The sequence below is a fragment of the Tenrec ecaudatus genome, chromosome 13 (assembly GCF_050624435.1).
Source record: "Tenrec ecaudatus isolate mTenEca1 chromosome 13, mTenEca1.hap1, whole genome shotgun sequence".
NCBI classification, from domain to species: domain Eukaryota; kingdom Metazoa; phylum Chordata; class Mammalia; order Afrosoricida; family Tenrecidae; genus Tenrec; species Tenrec ecaudatus.
This window is the reverse complement of record NC_134542.1, coordinates 127,383,730-127,405,222: the sequence shown is the minus strand read 5'-3', so window position 1 is coordinate 127,405,222 and position 21,493 is coordinate 127,383,730. Positions and strand designations below refer to the sequence as shown.

Genomic DNA, 21,493 nt, shown 5'->3' with positions numbered 1-21,493 from the left:
GAACCCTCCTGCTGGGAACCTCAGTGATTCCTCCACGTGCCCAGAGTGCTTCTTCCCCCATCTGGGGAGGCCCCAAGGGCAAACATTGTCTTACCTCTCTGACAGCACCCCGCCCCCTAACCATTTCTAAAGTGTGTCTCACAGCGACATTAAAAAAAATTCAGCACACTAAGGTAAGGACCAAACTTTAAACCTTGACTAGGGTAAAAAGAAGACGTCAAGAACATGTGTGGGCCAACGGGAAGAAAGGTGAGGACGCTTGGTACTGTCTCAGAAATCCAAAGGGGCCACTCAGCTGGGTCCATTGACGGCGATGGGTAGAACTGGCTGGATGGTTTTGGTTTGGGTCGCATCTAAAAGAAATGACATTTTCACTCATTTATAAAATAATGCAAAGAGAATGAAAACCAGAACTATAAGGGAATATCATAAATCACATATTTACATAAGCTTCCAGCGACAATATTTTGGAACAGCTTGCTTCTATAAATAAAACTGGTTTTCACATGGAGTTTCATTCTTGAAATTGCTTCATTACATTGATGAGCAAGAGGCTTTGCTGTTTGTTTTTAGCTTTTTCGTTTTGAAATGATTGTTGACTCATGGGTAAGCACAAGACACAATGGTTGGCAAAGTCATTGCTGTTATTTGTTGCCACTGAGTTGATTCCAAGTCACAGTGACTGTGCTGCAGAGTTGCTTCATCGAGTTTTCAAGGCCGTGACCTTTCTGACTTGGATGGCCAGGCTTATCTTCTGAAGTGCTCCTGGCTGGGTTTGGGCTGCCAATCCCTCCAGCCAGTAGCTAAGCATTTCGGGTTTTGCACCACGGAGGGACTCCTTGATAAAACAGAGTCAGGGAAAAAGAGAGTAACCCTTATGAGGCCTATTACCTGATCCTGTTGACACCTCGTGATTACACAGACCGGTGTGCATCTTCCACGTGGGCTTGTTGCTTCTCTGTTAGATGGCTGCTCGTTTAACTTCAAACCTTTAGGACCCCAGTTGCTACATCTTTTGAAAACCACCAGCTTTTGTCACTTTCATTTGCTTGTGCATCCATTTGGTCTTCGGCGATCATGTCAGGAGGATCAGCATCACGGAATGTCAGGTTGCTAGAACAATGTGCTCTTGCATGGAGGAAAGGCTTGAGCAGAGGCCCAAAGTCCGTCCACTTCCTCAGTGTATTGCCATATAAATATATGTACACAGGCCAATACCTCTATTTTTACAAATTAATGCATTTACCTATGAACACACCGATGTTTATACCCCTATCCATAGCTTTGCTTCCTAGATCTTTCCTCAGTTTCCTTTTACCTTCGTCCTGCCCCTCCATCATGCTTGCCCTTTTTCTGCCTCTTAGTAACTCCTCTCAGATTGCCATTGCTCCAACACCCACAGGATCTCAACATCTTCCTTGTTGTTGATTTTAACTCCCTAGTTGTTCCTATGACTATGGCATTGTTTGCTCACTGCTCCCTTCCCCTGCCTCCTCCTCCTCCCATGTCCCTCCAGAACCATCAGTCCAGTTGCTTTCTCCTCAGTCTTGCTTCTCATGTCTATCTTATATTGGTAGGCAAACCAACAATAATGTAGACAATACCCAAAGAAAACAAAAGATTGAATAAAAAGAGGGGGAAAAGAAACGAATATATAAATAATAACTAGCCCAAAAAGCATAAATAATTCCGAGCCTGTCTGCTGACCTTTATGATTATCTCCCCACTTGTCCTGGGGGGCTTTCATAAACTGCCCCTCCAGGCCTGAAGTCAATTGTGGGGCTTCTCGAGGGCTTTGTAGCTTGGCTTTGCACCTGTTGCTGATCAGTTATGTTCCCTTCTTGGTTCACACTGTGGTGGGGAATTCAGCCTGGACTTACTTCCCACAGTATGTCCCCAGTATTTTCCTCTGTCACAGTATGCTCCAGCGAGGGGCATCTTGTCTCGAGCTGTTGTTGGCCCTCCTGTGAGGAAGCTGAACAGTATGCTGAACAGGCTGAGATGTTAGACAGTCGCTCCTACTGGGAGCTGTGTGACTTTGAGAACACGTTAAGCTCTTTTGTGCCTCCATTTCCCTCAACTGTAAAGTAGGTGAGGTAGTTAGTTTATTGTGCCAACCTGGCTGATAAACACATGTGGGGTTAATTGAAGGATGGAGGGATAAATTCCTCAGTGAGCCTCACCTTTCAAATTCTCAGGTTTCTCGCTTTCTGATTGTCTGACCAGAGTGCAGCTGTCTTAGCCAGTTCTCTGATTCAGCTGGCAAGGCTCACTTCCTGGAAGACATCCCCAAGGAGAAGTCACAAGGACCTACCTCAATGCAGCCCTGGGTACTGGAACAGCCATGTGGAGACCCCTGCCAGCATTGAGATGCTTACACATTCACTGATTTGACTTTCTTCCTGCAGTCGGCATCATTGCGTCCATTTTGTGAAATGGAGGAGGACTTTGTAGATTGGTGTTGGACATATGGGTTAATGTTGGACTTGTGGGCTTGGGCAGCACTGGGTTGGGATGTTTTATTGATGTGCACTTAACCATTATATATAATTCTCTCTTATACATTAGTTTCTGTGGATTTATTTCTCTAAAATACCCAGACTAACACAGTAGCAATAATCATTGATGCTGTTGAGTGCTGATGAGCTGACCCTAACTTATGGCAACTCATTCACAACAGAAAACAATGCTCTCAGTCTTGCATTGTCTCCATGATTGGTTACTGATAGGACCATAACATTTTCACTGATTGGTTTTTAATATATATCACTAGGTCTTTCTCATAGTCTGTCTTAGTCTGGAAGTTCCACTGAAACCTGTGCATAATCATAGCAACACATGGGCCTCCGCTGACAGATGGGTGGTGATACCACCAACCCAATAAGATTATTGTATTAAAGCCATAAACATATTTAAAGGATTTAGGTCATTGTGTTAGTCCAGGTAGACTAGAGAAAAAAATCCATAGAAACTCATATGTGTATAAGAGAGAGTTTTTAGAGTGGAGACCCAAGGCCCAAGTGTCGGCCACTGGAGATCTCCTCATAGAGGGGTTTAGGAGAGGAGATGGGTCAGTCAGGGTGCGAGGTAGTACCGATGAAGAACACAGCTTTCCCCCAGATCCTGGATGCTTCCTCCCCCCAACTACCATGATCTGAATTCTACCTTGCAGGACTGGATAGGGCAGAGGTTGTACACTGGTGCATATGGGGGCTGGAGGCACAGGGAATCCAGGGTGGATGATACCTTCAGGACTAAGGGTGTGAGGGGCAATGCTGGGAGAGTGGAGGTTGAGTGGGTTGGAAAAGGGGAACTGATTACAAGGATCCACATGTGACCTCCTCCCTGGGAGATGGACGGCAGAGAAGGTGGGGAAGGGAGACTCCGGATAGAGCAAGATATGACAAAATAACAATGTATAAATTACCAAGGGCACATGAGGGAGGGGGAGTGGGGGGGGGGGGAAGAGGACCTGATGCAAAGGACTTAAGTGGAGAGCAAATGCTTTGGGAATGATTGGGGCAGGGAATGTGCGGATGTGCTTTATACAATTGATGTATGTATATGTATGGATTGTGATAAGAGTTGTATGAGCCCCTAATAAAATGTTTTTTAAAAAAGAGGGAGTTTTATATAAAGGGTAATTATACAGTAAGAAAATATTCCAACCCAGTCCATTCCAAGCCCATAAGTCCAATATTAGCCTCTATGTCCAATCCCAATCTATAAATTCCTCTTCAGACTCATGAAACACATGCAATGATGCCGAATGCAGGAAGACCACAGGCCAGTGGGTGGAAAGTCTTGTAGATCCAAAGGCGTTATAAGCATCTCAGTGCTGGCAGGGATTTCGATGTGGCTTCTCCAGCTCCCAGGACATGGGGTCTGTCAGCGTAGTGCCTTGTGTCTTGTCAGTAGAACGTCTTGCCAGGAGTGAGTAGAGAGAGAGACTATGCTGACTCCAAAGAGGAAATTCCAGGAATTCCCAGAATCCTTAGCGGAAGGCTATCCTCCACAGAGGCTTCATTGTGTATATCCTGATTGACAACCTAAACCCCACCCCTACACCCTTAATCCTCAAATTGACACCAGATTATGTAACTACCACAGACTACCCCTTGTCTGTTTGACACTTTAACATAACTCTTCAGACATATACAATTTTCAAACAAGTGATAATAAAAATCTGTACTTAACAGGATAAAATTAAAATGCATTCAATTAAAAACCACGTCACCCTCACTTAAACACATTTATAAGTGAACAAAACAAAAATATCCTATGCCTAACAGCAATTGCACCTACACCTTAATCCTATAATCCTATGAATATATTCCCCCACCTATGAAAGTTTGCAAGCCAACTACTTCATGCCTTTATCCCCCAATTTGGGAATCCAATTTATTCTGCCCACTTTCAGCAACCCAGTGCTCTCACAAAGTAATCATGTTCTTTGACATGAAGGATCTTCATTCCAGTTGGAACCTTGTGAAATATGCATTCATAATCAAAGTCAAATAAGGACAGGCCATCTATAAAGTCAGCAACAATGTGAACCAGTTCACAGGCTCAAATATCTTCTCTTTATTTAGACAGGTTCTGGTCAACTCAATGTGGGCTGCTTCACTTAGCCTCACCAGGGTGTCCATTGGTCACCTTGTCTTTAGCCCATGGGCTCGTCACAAATTCACAACCTTAGCCCCCTTGTGCCAGGTCAAGAACTTCATACCAGTCAATGCACTCTTGTCTTCTCTAGTTCCTGTGAACCAGGTCCATGGGTGTCAGTGGCCAGAGTCAACCTGTCTCTTTATTGCTGCATATCTTCCACTTCCACTCAACAAGTGGATCCATGTGGTCACCTAGCAAGCATTTCAGCCGGCCCACAGACTTCCTTTAATGTTCAGTCCTAGAGAGGAATTTTCTTCATGGCTCCAGATTTTTCCAACTTCTGGAAAACACCACTGTTCAAACTTCAAGTCCAAAGAATTCCTGTTCTTCAATCCGTCAATCCTGCCGGAAGGCAAGTCTCTTGGAATGCAAATGTCCTGAGTACTCCAAAGCACTGGTGGGGCTTATCCTTTCAGAGCCTTCTTTCCAAGTGTGTCTTAAATCCATCTAACAATCGAATTTTAATGGCTGAAGACAAGTGGGCTTACAAGTTCTCTATTTTCATACTTCCCAATTAACATTTTTATCAATCATTATATCAAAAATAAGTAGAAGAAATTAGTAAAGACAAAATAGAGTCAGATACTAAACTCAATTTTTAAAACAGTCAAGTTCAACCCTTATTTGGCTTATCTAAAGCCTGATCCAAACTATTCTATTGATATAAAAATATGGGATTTGATGCTCTGTGAGCATCAAAACAGATCCATGCATTCTGTCAGCCATTTTGACCTTCTGTCAGCCATTTTCTCTAAGCAGCATGATTTCTGAGAAATTCAAATGGAGATTTTTACCCCTGAACTCAAAATATACATTAATCACATTCCTTTTCACCATTTCAAACAGGAATACCCCAAAACTACAACCAAACAAAATAACCAAAACTTTAACTTCCCATATTCTTTCCAGGAAACAACTCAGTAAACTACATAGACATATTTGACTTCTGACTAGCCAAAGGAGAAACACTACCTACCATGAGAGCGAAGTCAAATAAACATTCAGTCTCCATCTTTATGATTTGCTTCTCCAGTACCCCACTCTGGGTATCAATTGTGTTAGACAGAGTTCTCTAGAGAAACAAAACCAGGACCCTTTGTGTGTGTGTGTGTGTGTGTGTGTGCGTGTGTGTGTGTATAACAGATAATTAGTCCACACAGCAGTAAAGAGGACTCAGTTCAACTCGCTGCCATGAAATAGTTAATATACCAGAAGTCCTTTAACTCGCAAAGACTGCTGAGTCCTAGGTCAAAGAAGCAGACAGCTGAGTCTTCCATAGAGCAATGCTGGCAATCCAACCTCCGGCAGCAAACAGCAGGGTGGGTCAACAGTCAGTCAGATAACAGGATCTGACAGTTCCCAGCTCAAGCGATGTATACACCAGCAGTGTGGTGAAGCAGGTCTCAAAGGAACCTCAGGCTCTAGTGACATGGTCCATGGGTTGGGTGTCCCACAAGTAGTGTAGCTCATAAGTTGAGGCAGAGAATTAGCTAAGACAGCTGCACACTGGTCCAATCACCAGAGAGCAAGAGAGAGGGTCAAGGCTTGCCAATCCATTTATTCCAATCAAACTGTGACCTTATTAATCCCACATGTTCTTATTGACCTGTTTGGCACAATAAACCTACCTATCACAGGCATTGTGTTTATAAAATAGCCAGATGGCAGAAAGAGCTTCTTTTATCACCTGAATGGTTGATATGCATGGTTTCTAAGTCTTTATTAAATTCATTGAAAATATTATTCCAGTACAGTAATAAACCATAGACACAGTTCTGGTGACTCTACTAGAGACTGCCACCAAGTTTATATGAGACCAGTGGTCAGTCCTTCTCTTTGCTACACCCATTTTACCAGTTGCAATATTTTGTCTGCACTCCTGTCTTCCTCCACAGCGGAGTCCAGCAGAGCCATGGAACAATCTAGGTGGGTCGTGTCTTTGATTCCAGCACGTCTAACACAACAGACTCTCGCCAGTGCTTATTTAGAATAACATACTTTCTGTTTTTTACTGACAACTGAAGATCATAAGTCTACTGAGCATAGAAGATTTGAATTTATCCTGGCCTTCTCTCAAGTGAAAGACATCCCTTCTAAAAATGTTCCAACTCTTCTCTGTATTTCAGTAGTGAGGGAGGAGAAGAAAATGAATATTTTGTGTTTAAAAAAGCACATGCATTATCTCAGACAATTCTTTTTTTTCCCGCAGAGGAACTTTCTTATCATTTTATTATAAAACATAAAACAGGTATTTTAAAGTGAAAATATAGATTGAAAAAGTATAGATTTATATCACAAAGCATCATTGACATAGTAGTTGCAAATACATTTGCTGGAATGTATACATCTACACCAAATACTAACAACAAACCAATTTTCATTTCTGCACAGAAATATTCACCTCCTACCAGTAGTGACAGATATTTTGTGCTTTGGCAAGAAAGATAAACACTATCTTTTCAATCAAAAATAAAATTAAGATCTTCATCAAGTCATCTACTTCCACATAGTTAACAAAGGTTTTTCTCCCCACACAATGACTGTATTGTCCACTTCTTATTATTGGCCCTGAGGTGCTGGAGGATGCTGAGGAATTTCCTGGGCATTTTTCTGGGCATAGTCTACAGTACTCAGTCCAAACTGCACTGTAATCTGGCTGCCACCTTTGGGGCTCCAGTAGGAATGGGAACTGCTGGACTCATTTTTGAGCAGTATTCTTCCCAGGCCTTGCTATAGTCATCCTGTCCCGCTGGAGCTGCATTCGGCTGATCTCCTTGCCCATTAGTTTGAGTTGTGGTTGGTGCACCTGTAGGAGCTGAATTTGGATCTGTTCCTGCCGTAGCTGGATCAGGCGGGGCCTGCTGTTTTCAGTGTGGATAGAAATTTCCCTACCTCTGGGGAGAATATGGAGGGCCATAAGGAGCAGGGCCAGGTGGTCCTGGATTATAGGGTGCAGGGTTGTATGGCCCCATTGCTGCCCCAGGACCTGGAGACCAAGGAGGCCAAGGAGGCCCATAGGGAGCTGGGACACCATGTGGCCCATTTGGTACAGGTAGTCCTAATGGATTTACTGGACCACAAATCTTTTCTTCTATGAATTTCTAAGAGCAGTCTATTTGCTGCAGAGTGTCGTCAATTTTAAATATTTTCATATTAGGGTCTGCACTTAGTGGACGATTTCTATTCTTGGACCAGATTGTTGATTTATGCTTTCTTGTAGTCCACCAGGTGGTCCCATGTTCCAGTTGCCTTGGCCTCGACCATCAGGTTCAGGTCCACCAGGATTGCCAGCCTGAACTCTTTGAAGGAAGTCTGTAACACTTTCTGCCACATGCTGACATCAGTCTGGAGGTCCTGTTATTTGGGCTATTCTGGCAGGTATTGTCCCCTCATCTGGTTTAAACTGAAGTAGAACACCCGAATAATTTAAAACACGTTATTGGGGGCTCTTACACCTCTTATAACATTCCATACATCAATTGTATCAAGCATGTTTGTGCATATGTTGCCGCTATCTTTTTCTAAACATTTACTTTACATTGAGTCCTTGGTATCAGTTCCTCATTTTTCCCTCCCTCCCCATCATCATTATTTTATATTTTTAAAAATCATCTCTCCATTTCATCCTATTACAAGGCCAACAAATCTTGAAATGGGGCCATCTATCCCTTCATTTCCTTCTATTCTTGACCCATACTCATTTCTACATTTCTAACTTCTGTAAAACCACCTTGATCATGAATTAACTCTAACACCATTTCCTCAGCCTGTTCAACTTTATAGGGATCTCCTGTGATTCTAATTGGTTTGTCAGCACCAGTGTTCTGAGGCCCGTCTTGAATTGTAACCATTTCAACTCCAGCCTGCTCCTGACGTTATTTAAACGCTTCTCCTCCATTCCCAACAACTACTCCTGCCCTGCTAGCTGGAATCATGAGTTCTTGATCACCATGATGGAAACTAGGAACTGATCTTCCTTTTTCAACAATCTGGTCCCACAACCATTTTGCTGATTGGACAGATTCAGGTGTCCTGGGTAAGAGACAAGATCCTTCAGGAAGGTCACCGCTGTCACGACCTATGTGTAGTTTGCATCCAGATTCCTGTTCTACACATGAAATCTCTTCACCTTGTTGGCCAATTATGAGACCACCCATTCCATCTGGAACTTCCATTCTTCTGTCCCCACACACCTGCTCTGCTGCTGGGGCACTGGTGGGAACTGTGCTTCCAAAGAGTCATTCTGAGGAGAAAAACTTTCTTAGCATCTGGTTGATCCCCATTTTCCAAAGGTCATTTTCATCGCCTATAACCATAGACATTTGAATTCAGTGATGTACAAGCATCACCTCCAATTTTTGCTGCAATCTGTTGGGGTCTCTGCAGCACATCTTGGAAAGCATGGTTGACCCCTCCACCACCGGCTGAGCCTGAGGAAGTTGGAGGCCCTGTCAAACAGTCTGCCATCATTTCCCTAGAGTGGTTGCCGTGGCTTCCTTGCAGAGATCTCTTCTCAGCTAACTGCTAAGGAAGGAAGGAAGGAAGGAAGGAAGGAAGGAAGGAAGGAAGGAAGGAAGGAAGGAAGGAAGGAAGGAAGGAAAAAGAAAGAAAGAATCCAATGCTTGGCATCAGCCGGAAGGATGTACTTTATTGTCCTTATTTCACAGGTTAGAAACGTCAGAGTTAATGATTTCCCCAAGGTCCCATAACCACAAACCAAGAGGACATGAAGCTGAGACTCTACCTCAGCTCTGTCTAGTTCTAAAACATGCGCTCTTTCCCTAATACTACACTGCTTTCTACCAACTGCAGTTGCTTCCTGTGTGGAAGATGGAAAATATGGCATGTGCCCAGCCTCTAGTGCCTCATAATTTCTCCAAGATTCCCGACAGAAGCGTTGAGTTCACATCTTCAAAGTTTCCTGATGTCCTGGGGGCCAAGAGGTTGACACTCATTTGAGGAGACCAGGAGCTCCCTGGTGATCAATGCTCCTCTTTTGTGGCTACACTTCCCTCTCTGTGTTGTGCGAACAGCACCCCAAGTAGAGGTCCCTTATCTTTGTTTTCTAGATTCAGTTCCTACCTTATGAAAACTATTAAGCCTTCAACATGCTCTTGCTAATAGCAGTGAGGTCCAGCAAATATGAAAGCTTCATTTAAAATAAACAATGTCTACTGTTGACAATGGAAGTATAAACATGGTCTTAAACATGACCATGATACATGAGGTGCTAACCACCATCCCTGCTAATCAATGCTCTGCACACATGTCTCGATATTAATGTGCATAAGAGGAAACAGTGTTCCCTGGGAGGGCCAGCTAGGTCCAGGGTCATTAAAATCTAGGTCAAAGGAAAGGGGTAAGGATTTTTTATGCCCCACCCCCCATACTTTTCCATCTTACAGGATGACCGTCAACTTACTAAGTGGTTCAGGAGAGTAGCAGTCAAGAAATCTGAACTTTGGGAGAACATGTTCTCTGTATAGTCAAAGCAGATGGGACCATGGAGATCAACCCATCTCACACAAACACACACATACAGTGGTGCTCACACTTACATACACACACTCACACTTGCGTGAGGATGGCTCTGATTTTTCCAAGGACTCCAGCCTGCTGCATGAAGACATTGTTGCTGTTGTTATTTGCTTTTGAGTCCATCTAAACACAGAATGATCCCATGTGTTTGGGGTGAGAACTGCTTCCCAGGATCGCGGCTGTTCAGAAACAGATTGCTAGGCCAGTTTCCATGCGTCGGGATAGGTTCAAATCCACAGCCTATGGATTAATAGTTGAGCACTTAACCCTTAGTGCCACCCAGGTTGCAAATGAGCCTGCTTAAAAGCAAGGTGATAAATACCTCCTGAGATTTTTCTTTTCTTTTGCTTTGCTTTGTTTGTTTGTTTTCACATGATAGTTCAATCTTATATCAATTTGAATGTGTATAAAAGTGTGGGGGTGACTTCCAAACTGTCTGTCGGGTCACAGCTTGATGATGCTTCCTTAGGAATGTTGCCTTCTTATAAGGCAGATCTGGAAACTTTCTCTCTCTTTCTCCCCCCACCCCTCTCTGACTCCTCTTTGGCCTCCTGTTTGCTGGAACTCCGCCTGCCTCCAGAGGTGGTCACATGTGGACCACCTGACCCTTAGAGCTGTTGGCATCCTGCCATGTTTCCACCAACTTTGGAGCCATGAGACGGCACTCACCGGCCTCTACTACTCCTGTATCTCACCTCATCTATCTATAGCATTAGCCTGCACCTGTGTGAGTCTGAAGAGGGCTCTGGCTTGCATCAGCCTTGTGGACTTGAGTTGGACTGGGCTTGGATGCCTTCTTGATGCTAAATTACTTCTTGATCTAAAACTCTTTCTTACACATATATGGTTGTCACTGGTTTTGGTTCTCTAGACAATTCATCCTAACACATACACCATGTGCTTTGTATACAAATTAACTATACAGCACTTGCTAGGTAACTTTTAAATTTGGGGCTGTAAGTAGGAGAACCCAAAACAACAGTGTTGAAGTTAAAAATTTGATTTATCTCTCACATAAAAATTGAGAAGTAGATTATCCAGTACTGAGGTAAAAACTGCTCCGTGAGGCCTTCAGAGACTCAGGCCCTTTGGAATTTGTTTCTCAACCATGTATGTGTAGCTGCCATGCTGAACGACACCTCAGGGTAACTGGCTACTTCAATCATCATGTTCACATTCCTGCCCCCTGGGAAAAGGGAGGTATGAAGGTATGCTAAAGTGGGTAAAGCTACCCAGTTATCCTTTAAGGTAAATTCCCAGGAGTTGCACATAGTACTCTCCAGTAGTGAGTTACATGGGATACATGGCCACAAGAGAAGCTGGGAGACTTTGTCTTCAGTTAGAAACTGGCCCGTTACTAAGAGAGGAGGAAAAGTGGACATTTGGACAAATAAGGGTTCCTTAGGTTTCCAGCATGTGGAATAGAAGCCAGGGTGGTGTAGTGGGTTACACATTGGGCTAAAAACCACAGGGCCACAGTTCAGAACCAGCAGCTGCTCCACAGGGCAAAGATGAGGTTATCTATTCCCATAAGGATTTAGTCTCAGAAGCCTACCGGGCAAGTTCCACTCTGTTCTGCAGAGTTGCTATACATTGGAATTGACTTAATGGCGATGAGTGAGATCATGTGGAACAACTTCTTTTTGAGAACCTCAAACCATTATTTCTGTCTTTTAAATCAGGGGACTCCAGGAACTGACTGGTTCAACTCCCTTCATTTCCACCGTAAAAATAATAAAATTGAGGCCAGGAAAGGGGAAGAGACTTTCATAATTCACATGCGGTCATCTCCATACATATTTCTCCATAGTTCCTGCTCTGAATATCACTGGACTTTCTCAAGTTGTTCACACTGCTGGGTACAGGTTGTTTGGGATAAAGAAGGGAGAGCAACAGAAGAAGGTAAAGAATTGGTGATAAATAAGAAAAGAAGTTCCTCCTCCATCTGACAAAAACACAGTATATGTTTCTCTCAAACACACATGGGACATTCTCAAGAATAGGCCACATAATAGGCCCCAAATCATGTCTCAATAAATATTTTAATTGATATCTACACTCAATCTTCACATACCACAAAGCCATGGCATTAGAATTCAATAATTAAATGAGCATAAACATACAGACAAAAACACGGAGATTGAATAACATAATATTCAAAATTGAGTGGGTATTAAGCAAAGGAGGAAAATTTTTAATTTCTTGAGACAAATGAGAATGATAACAAAACATATCAAAACTTTTAGGACACAGTGAAAGTAGTAATCAGAGGCCAATTAATAGCTCTCAACACACATGAAAAAATAGGAGAAATCTAAAATCAACATCTTCACACAACACTTCCAATAACTGAAACAAGAACAACATAAACCCTCCAATAAAGGAAGTAAGAAATCATATGAGTCAAAGCAGAAATAAATGTTATGAAAAACAAACAAACAATGGGAAAAATAGATGAGATAAGAAACTGATCCATTAAAAAGATTGACAGAATAGAAAAACCACAAGAACTTAACAAAGGTGAAAGAAATGGTGCATCTACCGAGAATAAGGGACAAAAACAGTGGCATTACAACAGCTCCGAATGAAATAAAAAGAATAGCACCCTACTGTGAAAAGCTGTTTCCAGAAAAAATAGACAGATACCTAGAAATACATCAGCCACTCAGGTTAATGCAAATATCGAAAAACTCAACAGACTCATGATAAAAGAAGAAATAGTGCGAAAGGCTTCAAGATGGTACCCAGGTAAGCAGCCCATACAGGAGCCCCATGAGTCTAGTTCCCAGAATGTCAAGTGGAAGTGTCCTGGTAGTGGAAAAATCCCCTTGAAGTGCCTTCCCTGTCCGGGAGGTGGCCGTGTTCCACATCTGTAGTCTTCCAAGGCCAGAAATCTGGGTCCATATACCAGGGATTTCCCTCCAGCTATGCGACCTCTGTGCACCTCCGTCGCCACCAGTCAGTGCCCCCCCATGCCCACCAACCAGTGCCCCCTACTCCCACCCCCAGGCCTGGTTGCCGCCCCAGGAACTGGATGGCTATCATGTAGAGCTCCCCAAGGTCAGACCTGACCACCACATAGCAACTGTCCACTTGCAGCTCTCACCCAGGGGAGCTGCACCCATATCCCACAGTTCTGCTCCCTCCATGAGGCTAGGCAGCAACTCCACCTGTAAGCTCTGGCCCCTCAAAGCAGCCACCTAGGGCCCCAGAACCCAACTCACAGCAAGTTTGATCGCCTATCGCCAGCAGCAGATTCTGGGTTGCCACCACCCACCGTGCAGTTGTATCTGTCGGGTCAACCGAGCACAGCCCCTGTCACGTCCAAGGCACCTCAGCTCATCAGTCCAGACCTCTCCCTGTGAACATAGAGTGGCACCCACACTTCCCTCATGATTTCCCCACCACTGCAGCTCCTGGCGGCCCCCTACCTCCCAGTCTGGTGCACAGCACCACTCCCTACCTCAGCCTGAGCATTGGAGAGTCAGAGTCATGGACTGGGGTCTTGTGTACCTGCTGTGCACTGCCTAGCCAAGAGCCACAGGAAGTTGCAGACTGGGTCCTTGCAGGGCGCTACCTGAGTCTATCCCATTTTGGGAATCATTGCTGCCCTGTCTCCTCCCAGCCCACACAGTGAGTGGAGCAGTGGAGTGTGCATCCTTGGTCAGCCTTCCCCCAAATATAGCCTAGGTCCAGAACATAGGGAACCAGTGACCTGGTTCGAGGAGCTCCCTAGGTCATGCCGGTCACACCACCTTAGACCCTGAGATAGTTAGACCTTATTATGTCAACTGGCCCATAAACACATGTGGGGTTAATTGAAGGGTGGAAAGATAAATGGTTGGGTAACCCTTGCCTTTCTAGTCCTCAGGTTTCTTGCTTTGTGATAGCTCGACCAGGGTGCAGCTGCCTTAGCCAGTTCCCTACTTCAGTTGGCAAGGTTCACTTTCTGTAAGACATCCCTGAGGAGAAGCCACATGGACCTACTCTGATGCAGGCCTGGGTGCTGGAGCAGCTGTGTGGAGACCCTTTACAGTGCCAAGATGCGTACACACTGATTCGGCTTTCCTCCTGCAGTCGGTATCATTGCATGTGTTTTGTGAAATTGAAGAGTACTTTGTAGATTGCTGTTGGACATATGGGCTAATGTTGGTTGTTTGGGCTTGGACAACACTGGGTTGGGATGCTTTCTTAATGTACACTTACCCTTTATATAAAAGTCTCTCTTATACATATGAGTTTCTGTAGATTGATTTCCCTAGTTTACCCAGACTAACACATTATGGTACCTTGGGAGTGGGGTACTAGAGAAACAAATCATAAAATGAAGAGTAGATGTTTGTTTGGACTCTCCCTCATGGTAGTTTTTCTTCTTTGTCCAGCCAGAGGTCAGATAAAATCACATTGTTTTCTTGGAATAATATGGGATGCATGAATATAGAAAGCTTATAAGCCTAATTGCTTTCAGCCATTAAAATTTGATCTTTAGATAGATTTAGGTCACACCTTCAAAGAAAGCTTTGAAAATATATGCCCCACCCAGTGCTTTGGAGTAATCAGGAACCAGTGGTCTTTGTCAGAAGCTGGAAAAAATCTGGAACCATAAAGAAAAATCCTTTCTGGGACTGGACATTAAAAGGAGCCTGTGGGCAGGCTGAGATGCTTGCCAGGTGACCATCTGGACCTACTGGTTGAGTGGAAGTGGGAGAAATGCAGCACTAAAAAGCTGGTTTGAGTTTGGCCATTCACACCTGTGGACTTGGTTTACAGGCAAAAGAAGAGAAGACGAGAGTGGATTGACTGGTCTAAAGTTCACGACCTAGCATGAGGGGGCTAGGCTTGTTGAGTATTGGTGAGAGCCCATGGTCTAAAGGAAAGGTGACCAATGAGCACTCTATGGAGCTTGAGTGCGGCAGCCCACATTGAGTTGATCAGAACCTGCCCAGATAGAGATTTTTGAACCTGTGAACTAGTGCATATTTTTTATGATGTTATGGATGGCCTGTCCTGTTTGACTTTGCTTATGGATGCAGACTTCACAAGGTTCCATCTGGAATGAAGAGTCTTCATGCCGAAACTGATTGTCTCCTCAGAGCAATGGGTTGATGTAAGTGGGCAGTATAGAAATTGAATACCCAAAATTGGGGGGACAAAGGAATGAAGTGGTTGGCTTACAAACTCATAGGTGGGGGAACATATTCATCGGATTATAGGATTAAGGTATAGGTGTTACTTAACTGCAATTATGAGACTAAAGAATTGTGTACAGGTAACAAGTTGACAAAGGGTGGATTGAGATAGTTAAAGTTTATTGTGCAAACCTGGCCCATAAACACATGTGGGGTTAATTGAAGGGCAGAAAGATAAAAGGCTCGGTGAGTGTCACCTTTCTCATTCTTGGTTCTCTTGCTTTGTGATGGTCAGACCAGGGTGCAGCTGCCTTAGCCAGTTCCCTGCTTCAGCTGGCAAGGCTTACTTCCTGTTAGACATTTCTCAGGAGAAGCCACATGGACCTACCCCGATGCAACCCTGGGTGCTGGAGCAGCTGTGTGGAGACCCCTGACAGTGCTGAGATGCCTACACATTCACTGATACAGCTTTCCTCCTACATTTGGCTTCGTTGCATATGTTTTATGAGTTTAAGTAATACTTTGTAGATTGCTTTTGGACATATGGCTAATGTTGGACTTCTGCGCTTGGACAGTACTGGATTGGGATGCTTTCTTAATGTAAACTTACTCTTTATATAAAAATCTCTCTTATACATATGTTTCTGTGGATTTGTTTCCCTAGTTTACCCAGACTAACACAGACCCCAATGGGGTCACCACCAGCACATTGGCCCCTCACAATCTTATCACTGTACCAGGAGCTACCCACAAGTCAAACTTGGCTCCCCACAGCTGTCCCTGGTGGTGCTCACAACCTGTCATCACTGTTGACCACTCAGTCACCACGGCACCTACCTACACAGCAGCCTGATGCCCCTCCATAGTAGGCCACAGGCAGCCCTTGAACACCGTTGCCAATCACACAAAGAAAGAATTCAGGGCCTCTTGGTCTCCCAGAAATATGGAGCCAAACTCTTTGAAATCATTACGTAAACAACAGTATACCACATTACTACCAACAAAAAAACAAGAAAGACAAACCACAAGAGCAGAGCTAACAGCATGCAGGGAAGAATCTGACATGGGTCTGCCACAAAAAGAACTTATCAGAAGGCTGCATGGAGTAATACAAGAGATGAGGGAGGCTACCCATACTAAGGATGCAATGTGACAGGAGATGACATTCATGATATAGGGGATGAAGTCCATGCACCAAAGGGAAATACAGGAGCTAATGGATGAAGTAGCAGAAGGTGCACACACTATCATGGATCTCACGAACAGATTAAAGGGGGCTGGAAACCATATCAGTGATCTCTAATACAATCAGGCAGACCTCAACAAATGAGAAAGACAATCAAACAAGATAATAAAGAGGTGGAAGAAAACCTGAGATCAATGACAGATGCTATGAAGAGAAACAACATCAGAATTATTGGCCTTCTGGAACAGACACAGCAAAGAAGCCAACAGCTAAACTAACAAGTGAATTTCTGGAAGAAAATTTCTCCTCCTTAATGAATGAGAATCAGTTACTCATACAAGAAGCACAGAGGACACCAATTAGACTAAACCCCATGAAGAACTACACATGGCATATGATAAACTATCCAACTTCGAGGAAAAAGAGAAAATCTGAAGAGCAGCAAGAGAAAGGTAGACAGTTACATTTAATGGCTCTCAGGTAAGAATATGCTCAGACCGATCAACAGAAACCATCATGAGGAGGAGAGAGTGGAATGACATCTTCCAAAAGCTGAAAGAAAAAAACCCGCCTCCCCTATATTCCTTTACCATGCCAAATTATCTATTAAGATAGAAGAAAAGATAAGAGACTTTCAGGACAAGGAAAAACTTAAATAATTCACTGCAAGACACCTTACTTACCCTGTGGAAGATCCTTGCCAACTCACTATAGCTAGCAGACCAACATCCACCAAGCACAAGCAGAACACTGTTTACCCCAACTCCAACCAGAGCCAATGAATCGATAACAATATGTCCTCAGAGGGAAAAGAAGGCAATAAAGAAGCCCCCGCCCCAAAGACAGCACATTGATAAGAAGGGTGATAGGAAAACATCTAAATCAAAAGGCATGAGATGACAGCAATAAATCCATAGATCATGATAACAACTCTAAATGTCAACGGCCTTAACTCCTACACTGAAATAAAATGACTTGCACACTGGTTTAGAAAACATAGCCCATTGATCTGCTGCCTACAGGAAACACATCTTAAGCTCGCAGAGAAGAATAAACTAAGAATAAAAGGCTGGCAGACGGTATAACAGGCAAATAGCAACTCAAATAAAGCATGAATCACAATCCAAATCTAAGACAAAATTCATTTTAAGGTTCAAACCATAAAAAGAGATTCGGAGGAGCGCTAAATAAAGCTGGAAGTATCACTTTACCAGGAACCAGTGAGCATAATAAATATATATACACCAAATGAGAGATCCATACAATTTATCAAACAAACTATTCAAAACATGAGAAAAGATATCACAGATTCAACAATTATAGTAGGGGACTTCAATACAACCCTTTCAGAGAAAGATAGATCATTGAGCAGTTAACTCAGCAAAGAGACTAGAGAGCTAAACACTACAATTAGGCAACTCGATCTGACATATTTAGAGCTTTCCACCCATTTTTTTAAAAGAGCCACATTCTTCTCAAGCGTGCATGGCTCATCTTCAAAAATAGACCACATGCTGGAACACAAGTCAAGCCTAAGTAAATTCAAGCACAAAGAAATTACGCAGACATCCTTCTCAGATCATCATGCTATAAAGCTGGAGATAAATCAAAGGACAACCAGAAAAACAAGGACAAATAATTGGAGGATAAACAATGACCTTCTGCAACATGAGTGGGTACTGACCCAGATTAGAGAGGAGATCAAAACATATGGGATTTAGTGAAAGCAGTTATCAGAGGTAAATTGATAGCAATAAAGGCATATATTAAAAAGGAAGAGAGATTGATGACAGATATACTGTCACAAAACCCCCAGCAACTAGAACAGAGTCAACAAAACAATCCCTCCAGTAGCAAAAGAAAACAAATAATAAAAATCAGGGAAGAGTTGAATCACTGGGGAGACAAAAGAATGATGCAAAAGATTAACACAGCAAAAAATCTGGTTCTTTGAAAGCATCCACAGAATCGACAAACCTAACCAATGAAAAGAAAGAGCAAACGATAGCCAAGATGAGGAATGAAACAGGGGAAATCACAACAGACACTAATGAGATTAAAAGGATAATCACAAAGTACTATGAAAATCTGTACTCTAGTGAATTCAACAGTGTGGAAGACAGGGACAAATATTGGAAAAACAATACCTCCCTAGACTATCCCAGCTAAAGATCAAGAACCTAAACAAACCCATAGCAAAAGAAGAAATAAACACTGTTATCAAGAAGCTACCAACAAAAAAAAAGCTCCCGGACCAGACAGCCACTCAGGAGAATTCTGACACCTGAACTCCACAAAGTATTCCAGAGTGTAGAAAAGTATAGCAAACTCCCAAACTCATTTTACAAAGCCAGTATAACTTTGATACCCAAACAGGGTAAGGAAACCACAAGAATAGAGAACAATAGACTGATATCACTAATGAAAATTGTTGGGATAATCTTTAAGAAGATACTGACCAATAGAATACAAAAGTATATAAAATGTATCATCCGGACATTGGGCCTCCACTCAAATACTCCCTCTATGCAAGAACATTTTGTTCTATTAAATTGGCATTCCATGATGCTCACCTTCCCGACACAATTGCTGAAGACAAATATGCGCATAAGCAAACATTGTCAAGAAAGCTGATGGAGTCCAGCTATAAAAATACATAGCATAAAGGCTTGTAAGCCTAAAGGTAAACAAGTGGCCATCTAGTTCAGAAGCAACAAAGTTCACATGGAAGAAGTACACCAACCTGTGTGTCAAAGGGATCAGGAAACAGGCTTTAAAGCTATATATATATATATATATATATATATATATATATATATATATATATATATATATATATATATATATATATATATAATTGTAAATGAGGGGGAGTGCAGAGTGGAGACCCAAAGCCCATCTATAGCCCTTACAGAAGGGTCACAGGGAGGAGACGAGCCAGTCAGGGTGCAGAGTAGCAATGATGAAGCATACAACTTTCCTCTAGTTCTTAAATGCTTCCTATCCCACACTATCATGATCCTAATTCTACCTTACAAATCCTGCTAGACCCGAGGATGTACACTAGTACAGATAGGACCTGGAAACACAGGGAATCCAGGGCGGATGATCCCTTCATGACCAGTGGTGTGAATGGCGATTCTGGGAGCATAGAAGGTAAGTAGGGTAGGAAGGGGGAACCGATTAAAAAGATCTACATATAAGCTCCTCCCTAGGGAACGGACAGCAGAAAAGTGGGTGAAGGAAGACGTTGGGCAGTATAAGATATGACAAAGTAATATTAATTTATAAATTATCAAGGGTTCATGAGGGAGGGACGGTGGGGGAGGGAGGAGGAAAATGAGGAGCTGATACCAAGGGCTCAATTAGAAAGCAAATGTTTTGAGAATGATGATGGCAACGAATGTATACATGTGCTTGACACAATGGATGGATGTATGGATTGTGATAAGATGATTTTAAAAATAAAAAAAGAGTACACTTTTTAACAATCTGTGACATGTTTAAGCTGCAAACCAGGTAAATTATAATTTGATTTTCCCTCCTTTTCAGGGGTGTAGATCTAACTCACAGAAACATATACTGCTTAATTTTCAAACAAAAATACAATGTTTTCCTTATTGCAAGAGTTCTTGGCCTATGCATGACCGAAGCAGGCTTACTTCAAAAGATAGAAATTAGAGGGGGTGTTTTTTTTCTGGAAGATGTTTTAAAAGTTATCAAATAAACTATGGGAGTCTCACACAAAAAAATGCACAACCTATCAGGATCAGGTAGGATTCATCTCAGGAATGCAGGGATGAATTAACATCCTAAAATCCATCAATATTATACACCACATTAATAAGAAAAAGTATAAGAACCACGTGATAATAACTATTGATGCAGAAAAAGCATTAGAAAACATCCATCACCCATTTCTAATTAAGAGGCTCAGGAGGATAGGAATGGAAGGTCATTTCCTTACTTTAATACACGCTATCTATGAAAAGCCAACAGTTAACATCGTAGTCAATGGAGAAAAGACTAAATCAATCCCACTGAAAGGGGAACATATAAGGATGTCCCTTGTCCCACTTCTATTCCATATCATGCTGGAGGTCCTATCTAATAACATAAGGTAACCGAAGGACATCAAAGGTATCCAACTGGGAGAGGATTGGGTGAAGTTATTGCTATTTGCAGATGACATGATTCTTTGCATTGAAAATCCCCAAAGCTCCACAACCAGAGTACTGACAGTGATAGAGGAATATGGAAAGGTGTCATGATACAAGATCAACAAACAGAAGTCTATTGGATTGCTATATACATTGGACAAGACCATAGAAGAGATCAAAAAGGCAGTATCCTTGACAACAGCCAAGAACAAATTGAAATATTTAAGGATTTATTTAACCAAAACAGCAAAAAACCTATGTACAGAAAACTATAAGACTCTACTACAAGAAACCAAAGGCAACCTACACAAATGGAGAAATATCCCATGCTCATGGATTGGAAGACTCAATATCATAAAGATGTCTATATTTCACAAGACACTGTATAAGTTTAACACTATCCCGATTCAAATACCAAAAACCTTCTTCAAAGAATTGGGAAAATTGACTACCGATTTCATATGGAGAGGGAAGAAGCCCAGAATTAGCAGAGAACTCCTCAAGAAGATGGCTAAAGTTGGAGGGCTCACTTTACCTGACTTTAATACCTACTACAAGCCACAGTGGTCAAAACAACATGGTACTGGCATAATGACAGATACACATGCCAATGGAAAAGAACAGAAAACCCAGAAATAAAACCATCACCATATAAACAACTGATCTTCACCAAGGGCCCCAAAAGCATGATGTGGGAGGCAGATGCCCTATTTAACAAGTGGTGCTGGAAATAATCGAAATCCACATGTAGAAAAATAAAATGAGATATCTACCTCATCCATGCACAAGAACAAATTCAAGGTGGATCACGG

General features: G+C 42.6%; 1 pseudogene; it reads right to left on the bottom strand.

Moving 5' to 3' along the window:
• Positions 1-7,227: 7,227 nt before the first annotated feature.
• Positions 7,228-9,135, bottom strand: LOC142424498 (far upstream element-binding protein 1-like; annotated as a pseudogene).
• Positions 9,136-21,493: the final 12,358 nt, after the last annotated feature.